At 38.5% G+C, this 12,146-nt stretch overlaps 1 protein-coding gene across 5 annotated transcripts in view; it reads left to right on the top strand.

The window, feature by feature from the left end:
- LOC102222063 (glutamate receptor 3-like) overlaps positions 1-12,146 on the top strand; it is a 123,902-nt gene that overhangs the window by 65,103 nt on the left and 46,653 nt on the right. The window lies entirely within an intron of this gene.

Consider the following 12,146-nt stretch of genomic DNA (forward strand, 5'->3'; position numbering starts at 1 on the left):
TGTTCCCTGATCCTCAGAATGCTGTTTGTTCACTATTGGTTTTTAACAATCTTGTCCAGAATTTATACTGATTTTACGTGAGACACAGATAAGCTCTATCAACTAATTAAGGAACTCCCTGCAGTTTGGCATGCTAGGTTTTATTTAGGGGTATCAAAGTACTGAATGTGCTGTAGCAGAATTGGTGGGGTTCATTTAGATTGTATCAAAGGACTCTGCTTTTTTTGTTTTGACCTCGCTTCATTTTAAAACTCAAACATGTCTTTCACAAAAATGCAGATCAACAGCGTATTTTCCGCTTTCCTAGTTATAAAAATTATTTTGCTCCTGCCCTGACATAATTCACACAAATAATTTCAAGCAAGTGCAACCCTGTCCTCCACAAAAGGTGATTTATTCTTTTTGCCCCCAGTCAGATAATAAGTGTGAATTTCAGGTGCTTACTGCAGCCATGTCTGTATCATACACACTTTGTTTCTTCAACATTCATGTCCCATCTCAGCAACAATAATACCACTTCGGCTGCACCCAGCTGCGACACACACACACACGCACGCACCCCCACACGCACCCCCACACAAGTCTTTTGTGCTTTAGTGAACTTCTCCTTCATGGTGAATTCGTAACAACTAAATTATGCATGCATCAGGAGAATAAATCAGCTTGGACACGCTGACAAGAAAGGGCACATCAGAGAAGCCATAAAATGCACTAGAAAAATAATATTAAAGAAATATGGATGAAGCGATGCATCACCAGCATTCACCTTCTCTTTTTATTTTGCACACATAAACTGGTATCACTTCCAAAGTGACAGCCCAATAAACAGTGTCAAAGCTGCAGAGCCAACCATCTAATTCAGTAACCTCTTGAAAAACTGTGAGTCAAGCACCTGTAACTGAGCAAAAAAAAAACATGATATGAGAGCCACCGTCTGTCAGAATAAGCAGACAATAAACCTCTCTGCTTTCCCTGTGTCCTCTTAACTGAACCTGGAATGAAGCTATTTTACCACCTGCCCAGTGTTGGCTTCAGCAGCCATGAAATTACAACTGGGAGCTTCCTTTTTTCATTATAACAAAGTGCCCTGGCCTTTTCTTGAAGCAGCCATGGAGAAGGCTGATTGCTTTGATGTTACTGTATGCCACTGGGCCAATTTGTTTCTTTGAAAGAACAAACGTATGTATAATCCTAAACAGTAAACAATAAACCATAATCATTTCAAACTAATAAAAAAAAAAAATCTTCCTCTCCTTTTACATTTTTCTTTGTGCTTCAGCTGTGCAAAGACTTCAGAGCAGAACCTAATTAGTCCCTTCCAAAAAAACACATACACAACGTTGTCTGTTTGTCAAGATCCATGTATACTGTACACAAGTGTGGCGCAGTTTGTAGTAAGTGAAGTGGAACAAAAATTGCCAGGGAAATATTGAGGAGCTCCCCAAAGTCTGTGGGTGGATTTTCACCAGGGAAAAGTGCTCCTCTCATCTCTCCTGCGCATGTAAAAGAAACAGACAGCACGCTGATTTAGTTTAATTTTACACCTGCTATCTTGTTGATTAGAACAACACCCTGGGTAGAAGCTGTTTTGGTTACAGTCCTGCTGTAAGTGGCATGTCAAAGCTTTGGCAGCAGACTTTTGAGCTACTTTGCTGGCCTTCCTTTTATTTTGAAATTATACCAGGAATAATTTTTTTTACATTTTACAAATGTTTTTGATTAATCTCCCGCCTTTCAAATTGCACATGTTGATGCTTTGATTGAATTGCCTCATTTTACATTGAACTTTGGTTGTCCTAATAAAGCAGTCTTGTCACCCAGTTCTTTTAACCTTAGTTTATGTTAAAAAGATTTATTCAGACAAACATGTTAGTTTGTTAATAATGATTCTATTCGTTTCAGTCCAGGTTTATAAATGTTCTCTCTGTCGCCGCGAAACAACTGAGAATGAAATAATTTATTTGACATGTAGAAAATGCTTTTCCAAAATCCAAGACAAAAGGAGACACAGAAAGTCATATATTTGGCGCCACACCAGCAGAGGTAAATGGTTTGCACATGGTGCATGTAGAGTTCATCTCTACCTGATCGTTTTTCTCTTTCTTTTTCTTTGTAATATATCTTTTATGGAGAGATTGTAATAGCATTACCTCTGCGAAGCAGAGTCCCCATCTCTCTTCGGTTATGTATCAGGCCAACCCTACTTTTACAAAATGTTATCTCTGTGCTTTCAGCTCAGTTGTTTCTGATTCCATGTGAGACCTGGGACGGTGCTCAACAGGGCATTTCAGGCTGCCAGAGACCCCCATTTACCAGAGTACTGGCACATTACAGCAGAGAGCTACTACATTTAGTGTTGGCTCCACGTCTGTCATGTCTGGCCCCTTAGATTTTTATCCATCATAAATAGGTTGAGGCTATTTGGTTTGGGCTGCTGTTTTCAGTTGGCTCATTTCTTTGTACAGAACCTTGCAAAGTATTTAGACCCCTTGGACCTTTTTACATTTTAGCATGTTACAACCACAAACTTCATTGTATTTAATAGGATTTGTGCTGCATTTTGAATAATTACACAAAATGGTGCAAATTTGTGAAGTGAAAAATATATACATAGTTTTCAAACGTCTTTAAAATAAAAAAAAATCTGAAGTAGTGCAGCTCATATTGTCTCATATTGACGATTTCAATGTTTGTTGGTTGAGTATGACATCTTGTATCTTCTCCCTGTTCCTTTTCGAACAGATCATGTAAAATTTCATGGCAGTTGGGCATGATCAATTTTTTTCTTGGTTTTACTTTTTGTCTATTTGAAATATATAAATACATAAAATAAATAAACCCCTATACTGTGATTCCTATAAATAAAATCAAGTGGAACCAATTTCTTACTAATGTCACCCAAGTTTGTCATGTAAGCCACAATAGTTGTAAGCAAATGGTGAGATCTCCAACTAAGATGGGAGAATCTGTGGACAAGACAAGAATGGGAACCTATGCTAAAAACCAAAAGATGTCCAATTGGTAGTTTTCCAAAAGCCATGTAGATGACATAGCAAACATAGAAGAAAATGCTCTGGTCATAGGAAACCAAAAAATGAACTATTTTGACGTACTGTACATGCTGCTCCCTGTGTAGATAATCCTGAACACACCATCCCCATGATGGGAGACGGTAGTGGCAGCATCAGTCTGCAGGTCTGCTTAAGCAGGGAAAGCAAAAATGGTCAGAGTTGATAGGTAAATGCAGAGATATTGAGGGAGAACATCTGGAATGGTGTTCACCTTTTAGCAGAACAATAACCCTGAACATACAGATACAAGTTGTGAATCAAAGCCTGTTAATGACTTGGAATGGCCTACTCAATTTCCATACTAAAATCTTGGTGAGAGTCTTTGCAAAAGACTTAAAAATGGATGCTTTGCCTTTTTATTAAGTAAATACCTGACTTCACTTGTAATAAAACACAACACATTCTAGATGTTGCAATTGTGAAAAAAGTTGAAAACTCCTCCACCACTTAAAAAAAAACAAAAAAAACTTCAAATACATGGAAGTTTGTGGTTGTAAATTGACAGAATATGAAAATGGGTATGCCCGTATTTTCTTAGCTGTTTCATTACATTACTAGATTTAGTGTTAAGATTATTGAAAGGCAAGCAGTAACACAATAATGCAAAATGAGTAACTAGTGTTGTTGTGGTTCTGAAGCTGAAAGCCATGTTTCAGCTAATGCTAAGGTGCTTGATTCAGAGGGATTAGAGTATTTCTTTGAATTACAGAGTTAGCGCAGATTGGCTGTGAGATATGAGTGGAAGAGTGTGAGGGGGAAAGAAAGCGAGATGGAGGTCTAGCAATGAAGCCTAATGAGAGTCAGGCAACCAAAGAAGCTGGGCAATAAGATTAGATGCAACTCAATTCAATTACTGCTGAGCCTCCACGGGTGACGCTTCAAAACTCATCCTGTTAGGAACCGGTTCGGAGACGAAGGAGAGGGCTGCAGCTCTCACTCAGCCACTCTACGCTGCGCTGCTACAACATCTCATTCGCAACAGCTCTGCTTTTATAAGCACACACGGTGTCTTTAGGCTCCATCTGGATTTGATAGCAGGAAAATGTCGGAATAATTGAGTTTTTATCCAATGCAGCTGTTTATGCACTGCTCCACAAACTGTACAGTTGTTCCAAGAGAGCATTTGGAGATTAAAAAGCAACTTAACACCCTGTTCAGGCATGAAAACAGCCCATTTACATGTTCAGAAACCAACTTTTGTCCAACAAAGTCTCTCTGCCATTAGTTACGCCTCTGGCACTGACATCATTTGTCTCTCAGCTTGGTTCCTCCGTATTAGCTCTTAGTCATACATTCACCCCAACTGCAGACTATACAACTCAGCCCGAACTTACGCTTTTGTAAAGATAAATACTGCAGCTGAATACAAACAATGTTTTACAAGCTCCTTTTACTCTGTCGAACATTTAGATGTACATCTAACCCATCCATGTGTCAGCCTCAGCAGTGTGCGAGCAAGTGCTTTCTTTTCTAAACGCAATCGCAGGCATCAAAGTTAACCTTTACTTTTGCTCTGTATCCTGGCAACGTTATGTTGCAGAAACACTTGTGTGTTTTATCAGAACCAAAATGAAACATGAGAGGAGGTCACTGTGACATTGCGTCACTATTTGAGATACCAAAAGCAGACGCATGGAAGACATTTTCCCAGAAATGTTGTACCTAAGGCAAGAGCGATCACAATGAGAGGTAATGAAAATGGATTTATAGAGATATACTCTTGTCTCCATGCTATGACTAGTACTGAGAAGCTTGATCAGCAGAAGCTGCTGCACGCTGTTGCATTTGTAGTGCAGCGATTTATAGGAGGTGATAAGGAAACTGTGTTGTTGTCTTCCATAATTTATGTAGTTGACTGCGTTATATTTTCAGATGCAGCACAGCTGTGGAGTTCCTGGCAAAGACTTGCATTTATTTACAACTTTTTTTTCTCCATGTTGTAAATAAATACCACTATCAAGAGCATTTATGAGGCCCACAAGGGTTGTTTGGAAGGATGAAATTTTATACTAGCTGAGGATCAAACTTACTCCATCTGCAAAAATAGTGACTGACTGCCTCAACTCTGTTCTAAAAGCACGGGCAATGCTTAATTGCAAGTGAACTTTTCCTTAGATGTTTTTGATTTTAACAGACTAACACAAAGCAGTTAAACTTGTACTGAAAATTTACAATCCACAGGGGATCAATTTAATTTCAATATAAGTCCGGTTGTTCTTTAAAGGGTTCATAAGTTTGGTAGAACATTAGTAGAGGAACAGAAACATGAAGATGAACACAACAGAGAGGTCAGGAATGGAAAGAAGTTTAAAGCAGAGTCAGTGTTTAAAACATTATCTCAACCTTAGAAAGTACACCAGAGCACTGTTCAATCCATCGTCCTAAAATTTTACTTTTGAGCGGGACCCTGGTCCTAACCTTTCCACTAGAGCAACAGTGGAAGGATTCATATCAAAACATATTTGCTTAAGATAATTTATGAGGCCTACCAAAGCTATTTAGAAGAATGAAATAATATTCTGGCTCAATCTAAGTTGGTTCTACAAAATTTGGATTCAGGGAGGCTGAATACAAATTCATGCCATATTTTTTTTTAGATTTTTATATGTAACCCAAGTGAAAATAATGGACAATGGATGTCCACCCACCTCACAATTATGAGGTACTTTGTGTTGGTCCATCACATAAAGTCCCAATAAAATGCATTTAAGCCTGTAGGTCCATGTAACGATGGTCAAATAGGCATTGATGCTACTGAAAAAATTCATTATGTATCATGGAGAAAAAAACTGCATGAAAAAGGTTTCAGTTCTGTGTAGATTTTTAAGTCAAAATCACAAAACACAAACTTTTCTGCTGACTTGGGGAAAAAAGAATAAGAGCAGAAATAATCCTTCTCCGGACAGACTATTTACTGCCACCAGATTCCATCTCTTCATTTCCATACAAATGTAAAACTCTGCAGGCATGGAATCTTCTGTGAATCTTAAATGAATCCAATTGTTCCTGAGCAGTTCCGCGTTTGCCAGCAGCAGCGAGGAGACAAATGCTGTACAAATCAGCAATTTCAAAATAAAAGGCCTCCATGATTTGAATCTGATTGACAGAACGGTGTTTCATTCCTCCGCACTGGAGACGTTTTATTTATATTTATTTCTATGGCACCTCCAACCTCATACAAAAGAACATTATATATTTTTCATGCACACTACCATTGACACTTGCATAAAATAAGCCAAAAATCCTCTCTGCATTCCCATGAGAGTCTTTTTGTCTTTTATTCCTTAAGGTTCTGAGATATATAATATTGTCTGTCGAGCTGCACAGCTACAACCATCAGATACCTGTAAACCCATAACAAACACCAACTCATATCTTTTTATCATGTCATGCAGCTGATGTGATTACAGCATGCTGAATGGCTCACTGACATTTTCTACCTTGCAGAGCTTTCTTAAACATTTCCAAACCAACAGAGACCATTTTGACCCAGTTAATCTGCATGACGCCTCTTAACGTGAGAAGCTTTTACTGCTGGGAAGACTGAGATGCTGTTCAGCTGGATGATGATTGGTGAAGTTCGGAGCACGTCTTCAATGAATAATGCATCCATGTTCTTCAAACCTGCATCCTGTCACTTCAGCTTTAGGCGGATGAGTTTTGAGAAATTATAGCAGACGAGCTACTTTGGCTTGTCATGTTAAAATCATATTAAACTCTATATATTTCTTTTTGTTTTAATTTTATCTTTCATTTAAATATATAAATCGTGTTGAATGTTATAAAAAAGCATTATCTTTAACATTTATATGCTCATTAAGTTTATTTGATCCTCTTGAAGACATTTAGCTGTCAGTCAAATTTTTTTGGGTATAATTTAAACAGATATTTTACTGTGGAAATCTTTTCCGCTTTGCCTCTGTAATCCATCGTCCCTGGTGAGGATTCTTGATTGTTTTCGGCTTTTTCTGTCTGCTGTTACCCACGTGATCTTTGTAAATTCTGCAAATTTATGGTCAGTTTTCCGGCAGAAAAATACACTGCCTGGCCAAAAAACAAGTCGCCACCTGGATTTAACTAACCAAATAGGTACAAGCCTCCTATTGGATAAGTCCTGCATAGGCGATTATCTTTCAGCTGGCAACAAGTTATTTAACCCCAGCTGATGCAATGAGTAACTCCTCATTTCTTAAACAACCATGGCAAAAGACACATCCTGTGGTCATGGAAAAGACGTTAGTCTGTTTAAGAAGGGTCAAATCATTGGCATGCATCAAGCAGAGAAAACACCTAAGGAGATTGCAGAAACTACTAGAATTGGGTTAAGAACTGTCCAACGCATCATTAAAAACTGGAAGGATGGTGGGGAACCATCGTCTTCCAGGAAGAAATGTGGTCGGAAAAAAATCCTGAATGATCGTGATCGGCGATTACTTAAACGTTTGGTCAAATCAAATCGAAGAAAAACAACAGCAGAACTCAGGAGTATGTTTAATTGTGAACGCAAAAGCATTTCCACACGCACAATGCGAAGGGAACTCAAGGGGTTGGGATTGAACAGCTGTGTAGCTGTAAGAAAACCTCTAATCAGTAAGGCTAACCAGAAAAAAAGGCTTCAGTTTGCTAGGGAGCATAAAGATTGGACTGTGGAGGAATGGAAGAGGGTCATGTGGTCTGATGAGTCCAGATTTACCCTGTTCCAGAGTGATGGGCGCATCAGGGTAAGAAGAGAGGCAGGTGAAGTGATGTACCCATCATGCCTAGTGCCTACTGTACAAGCCTGTGGGGGCAGTACTATGATCTGGGGTTGCTGCAGTTGGTCAGGTCTAGGTTCAGCAACATTGTGTGCCCAAAGAATGAGGTCAGCTGACTACCTGAATATACTGAATGACCAGGTTATTCCATCAATGGATTTTGTCCTCCCAAACGGAACGGGCATATTCCAAGATGACAATGCCAGGATTCATCAGGCTCACATTGTGAAAGAGTGGTTCAGGGAGCATGAGACATCTTTTTCACACATGGATTGGCCACCACAGAGTCCAGACCTTAACCCCATTGAGAATCTTTGGGATGTGCTGGAGAAGGCTTTGCGCAGTGGTCAGACTCTCCCATCATCAATGCAAGATCTTGGTGAAAGATTAATGCAACACTGGATGGAAATAAATCTTGTGACACTGCAGAAGCTTATTGAAACAATGCCACAGCGAATGGGGGCTGTAATCAAAGCTAAAGGTGGTTCAACAAAATATTAGAGAGTGACGATTTTTTGGTGGCGACTTTTTTTTTTTGCCAGGCAGTGTATATACAGTATATATATATATATATATATATATATATATATATATATATATATATATATATATATATATATATATATATATATATATATATAGCGAGAGAGAGATAGAGATAGAGTTAGATTAATAGATATATATATTTAGAGATATAGATATATCTATTTATATATAGTAATAGTAATATTAATAATAATAATAATATCATTATTATTATTATTAATATCCATCCATTATAAAGCACAGTAAATCTTTTTGGACTGTGGGAGGAAGCCGGAGCGCCCGGAGAGAACCCACATATGGACATGGAGAACCAGAAAACCCCATTAGACAGAACCAGGCTGGGATTCAAACCCAGGACTTTCTTACTCCAAGGCAGCAGTGTTACCCACTGAGCCACTGTGCAGCCCTGATGTTTTATTCACACCAAAGGAGAATTTAGAAACTAATTAACCAAACAGTGATGACTTTAGATTGTGGCAGGAAGCCGGAGCGCCCGGAGAGAAACCTGCAAACAGGATGTTAACTTTTGATAGTTGATTCACAAAATTCAATGTTTCTTCCTCCTCTAAAAAACAGCTTTGTTGTTTTGGAGATTAGTGGCAGGAGAAACCATTAGGTGGGATTTTCTGTGGAGTGTGGCGTTTCTCTTCATGTGTTTGCTTCTCATGAATCCCGCTTTTGTACACGTTTTCTTGAGAACAGGTTCAGAAAGCTTTAAAAACTGAGAACGATTTCTGAACCTGTTGGGAAACCTTTACAGAGGTTGTCCTCTACAGAGGACGTCTTTATGGCAGCTGGAATCTGAGGATAATCTTTTTGTTCATCATAGAAAACCTCACAATCTAGATCAGTTTTTCTTTTGGGGAATCAGTGACATCCGGCCCCAAAGTCTATCCTCATCCTCAGTGACCTGCTACGTCTGGGGCAGTTTTGTGTTTGTGAACAGTCTTCTTCTTTTTCTTTTTCTTCTTCTTTTTCTTTTGGGGAATCGGTAAACTCTGGTCCCGAAGTTTTTCCTCTTCTTCTGAGGTTGAACTGTTGCATTGGGGGTAGTTTTACTTTTGGGGCATCAGTAACATCTGGTCCCAAAGTTTTTCCTCTTCTTCTGAGGATGAACTGTCCCATTGGGGGTAGTTTTTATTTTGGGGAATCAATAACATCCGGTCCCAAAGTCTTTCTTCATCCTCAGAGTGACCTGCTACGTCTGGGGCAGTTTTGTCTTTGGGAACAGTCTTACTGCCTGGAGCTCCACAGCTGCTCCTGTGTGTTATCCCTGATGCCCCGTTTGGGGAACATTTAAGGTCAGAGACCCTGGAGGATGCGCCATTTCTCGATGTCTTCTCTGAATACCCCGGACATGAAATCGTTGAAATCAAAACCTGAGCTTTGCGATTCGCCCCAGAAGAAACTTCCCCAGCCGGGTCAGCTTGATCTCTGGGAACCGATGGAAGGTCGTCCCAAAACAAATCTGTCTCAGCATCCTTGGAGGTACTTTTAACTGAGTCATTTCCAGGAAAGAAATGGTCGAATACTTTCCTCATCCCTGTCGTCACCAGATATCCTAGTCCAAAACCAAGTGGTAAAATTAAAGGGTATGGCATCTTTGAAACACAAAAATCCTCACTAGACACAAAACCTGAATTTCACTGAAACGTTTGGATTCTAACTGATGTGTTGAGATTCAAGCAGTTAAAGCCTCAGAACTTCTTTGATCTGTTGTGATGTTCATGATGTCATCTGTGACCTCATCAGTGAGGTCACTGTGGCTCTGGGGAGGGTCCTGCTTCTGATCGTTGCTATGGGAACGAACAGATAAGTTCTGCCCGACTCAAACTGAAATAATGACCAAATATTTAATAAGTAATTTTTTTTTCATTTATTTAACAGGAATTGATTAACAATAGATTTCTACCTTGGTTTTCTGTACCTGCTGCCATATGAATTGTCTTTATCCATTATTAATTTGGTTCTGGGAGGAAATTGTTCAGATTTTATAAACATTTGCAAAACAAAATTTTCTCTAATCTTTGTTAACTCTATGTTAATGATCAAATTTTATATATTTTATACTACCTTGTTCTGAAATTGTTAATATCAGTAATGATGTAATTTGTTGCGCAACTAATATTAATATTGATTAAACTTAGATCTTAAACAAATAATAAATGAATAGAAAAGTATCACATATGTATATAGATAGATAGATCTATCTATATCTATATATAGAGATATTGATAGATTGATCTATCTTTAGATCTATATAAATATATATATATAGATATATAGGTCTATATATCTATATACGTACTGTGTGTAGATATCCTTACCTTGTTAAAAACTATGCATATATGAATTTTTCAGAGCTAACTTCTTGAAAGCTATTCCACTCATTTGATGAGGCACATCAGCACATCTGTGATATTAAGGAAGCTATGGTGCCTTTTAAAATAAAAGCCACATTTTGTGCAAAAAACAAAATAATGGGATTTTCACTTGTACTACAAACTCTCCAGGACTTTTAATTGCCCAGGACTGCAGTAAACACAACAATGTGTTGTGCAACAAGTACTGGCTAGCCGCTGATCAATTTAGCCTGGAAACCTGCCAATCTGGTAGTCCCTTCAGTCTCTAGGCAGCACGACCCTTTACCTTTAGTGATGACACAATCTGTCTGCCTCCACCTTTTACTCTGCCACATGGCGTTAGGTCACGTGGTGGCAATGCGGTTTGTGAGCTATCATAGATACATACCATGGATTAGACTTACAACAATCCCAAGCCTAAACCCTCTTGACCAGGACATTTAACATTTTTTGTTTTGATTTGTTCTTTCTTTAACATTTCACTGTCAATGTGGAGATCTGCTTGCCCAGAGAAAGTGCTTACAGGAGTATAAAAAAGGCAAGTGTTTACTTTGTCCACAGTAGCGTGTCAGGAAATCTGCATAGCATCGTCTCATATCAAGCTATATAAATCATGATATAAAATCTATATGTGCATGCCAGAAATTTGGTACTGTGCCACATTTTTTTTCTTCCCCGCTTTCTGTAATAGTTACCCACATGTCAAACTATGAAAAATGAACGGAGGTACTGAATAGAGGCTTATTTGACATTCAATTTGCAATTTCACTGTCCTTGGTTTTTAATGAATTACCAGCAGTGTGTTTGATTTTCATGAATAACCTTCATGTTCATTGTCACTTGTTCAACACTGGAGATGAGTTAAGCCATTTTTATTCCAGCTTGTGCTACATGCAATTCATCGCCCCAGAATTAGGGCTACATTATTCATTCTGTGGTGTGTGATTTGACCGCAGTGTTTCTGAGCGCACTGTTAAATGAAAATATTTCACGTGTGAATTAATCATTAGAAGGGCTCATTCCCCATTCTTCTCATAGCATAATGATCTCTCTCTCTTTAACTCTGGCCTGGATGAATCTTTTATTGTCTTTATCTTTAAATGCTTGGGCACAATCCTCTAAGGAGACAAGGGACACAGCAGAGTGTTTCACAGGAACGTCAAAGTCAACATGTGGCTGAGCTAAATGCCATCTTCTAATAGATACCAAGTGCAATAAAACCACTTACTGATCTTTCAATAATGTGGCAATACAATCCCTTTTCATACACATAAAATTCTGTACAATTTTGAACACAAATTGTCCAAACAATAGACGATATTTAGGCTCTGCAGAAGTCCAAATACTTTAATTTAATGTGATGGCCTTTTAACCTCTATTAACCACCAGAATATTTCAGAAGTCAGGCTGCC

Source organism: Xiphophorus maculatus, chromosome 23, assembly GCF_002775205.1.
Source record: "Xiphophorus maculatus strain JP 163 A chromosome 23, X_maculatus-5.0-male, whole genome shotgun sequence".
Lineage (NCBI taxonomy): Eukaryota > Metazoa > Chordata > Actinopteri > Cyprinodontiformes > Poeciliidae > Xiphophorus > Xiphophorus maculatus.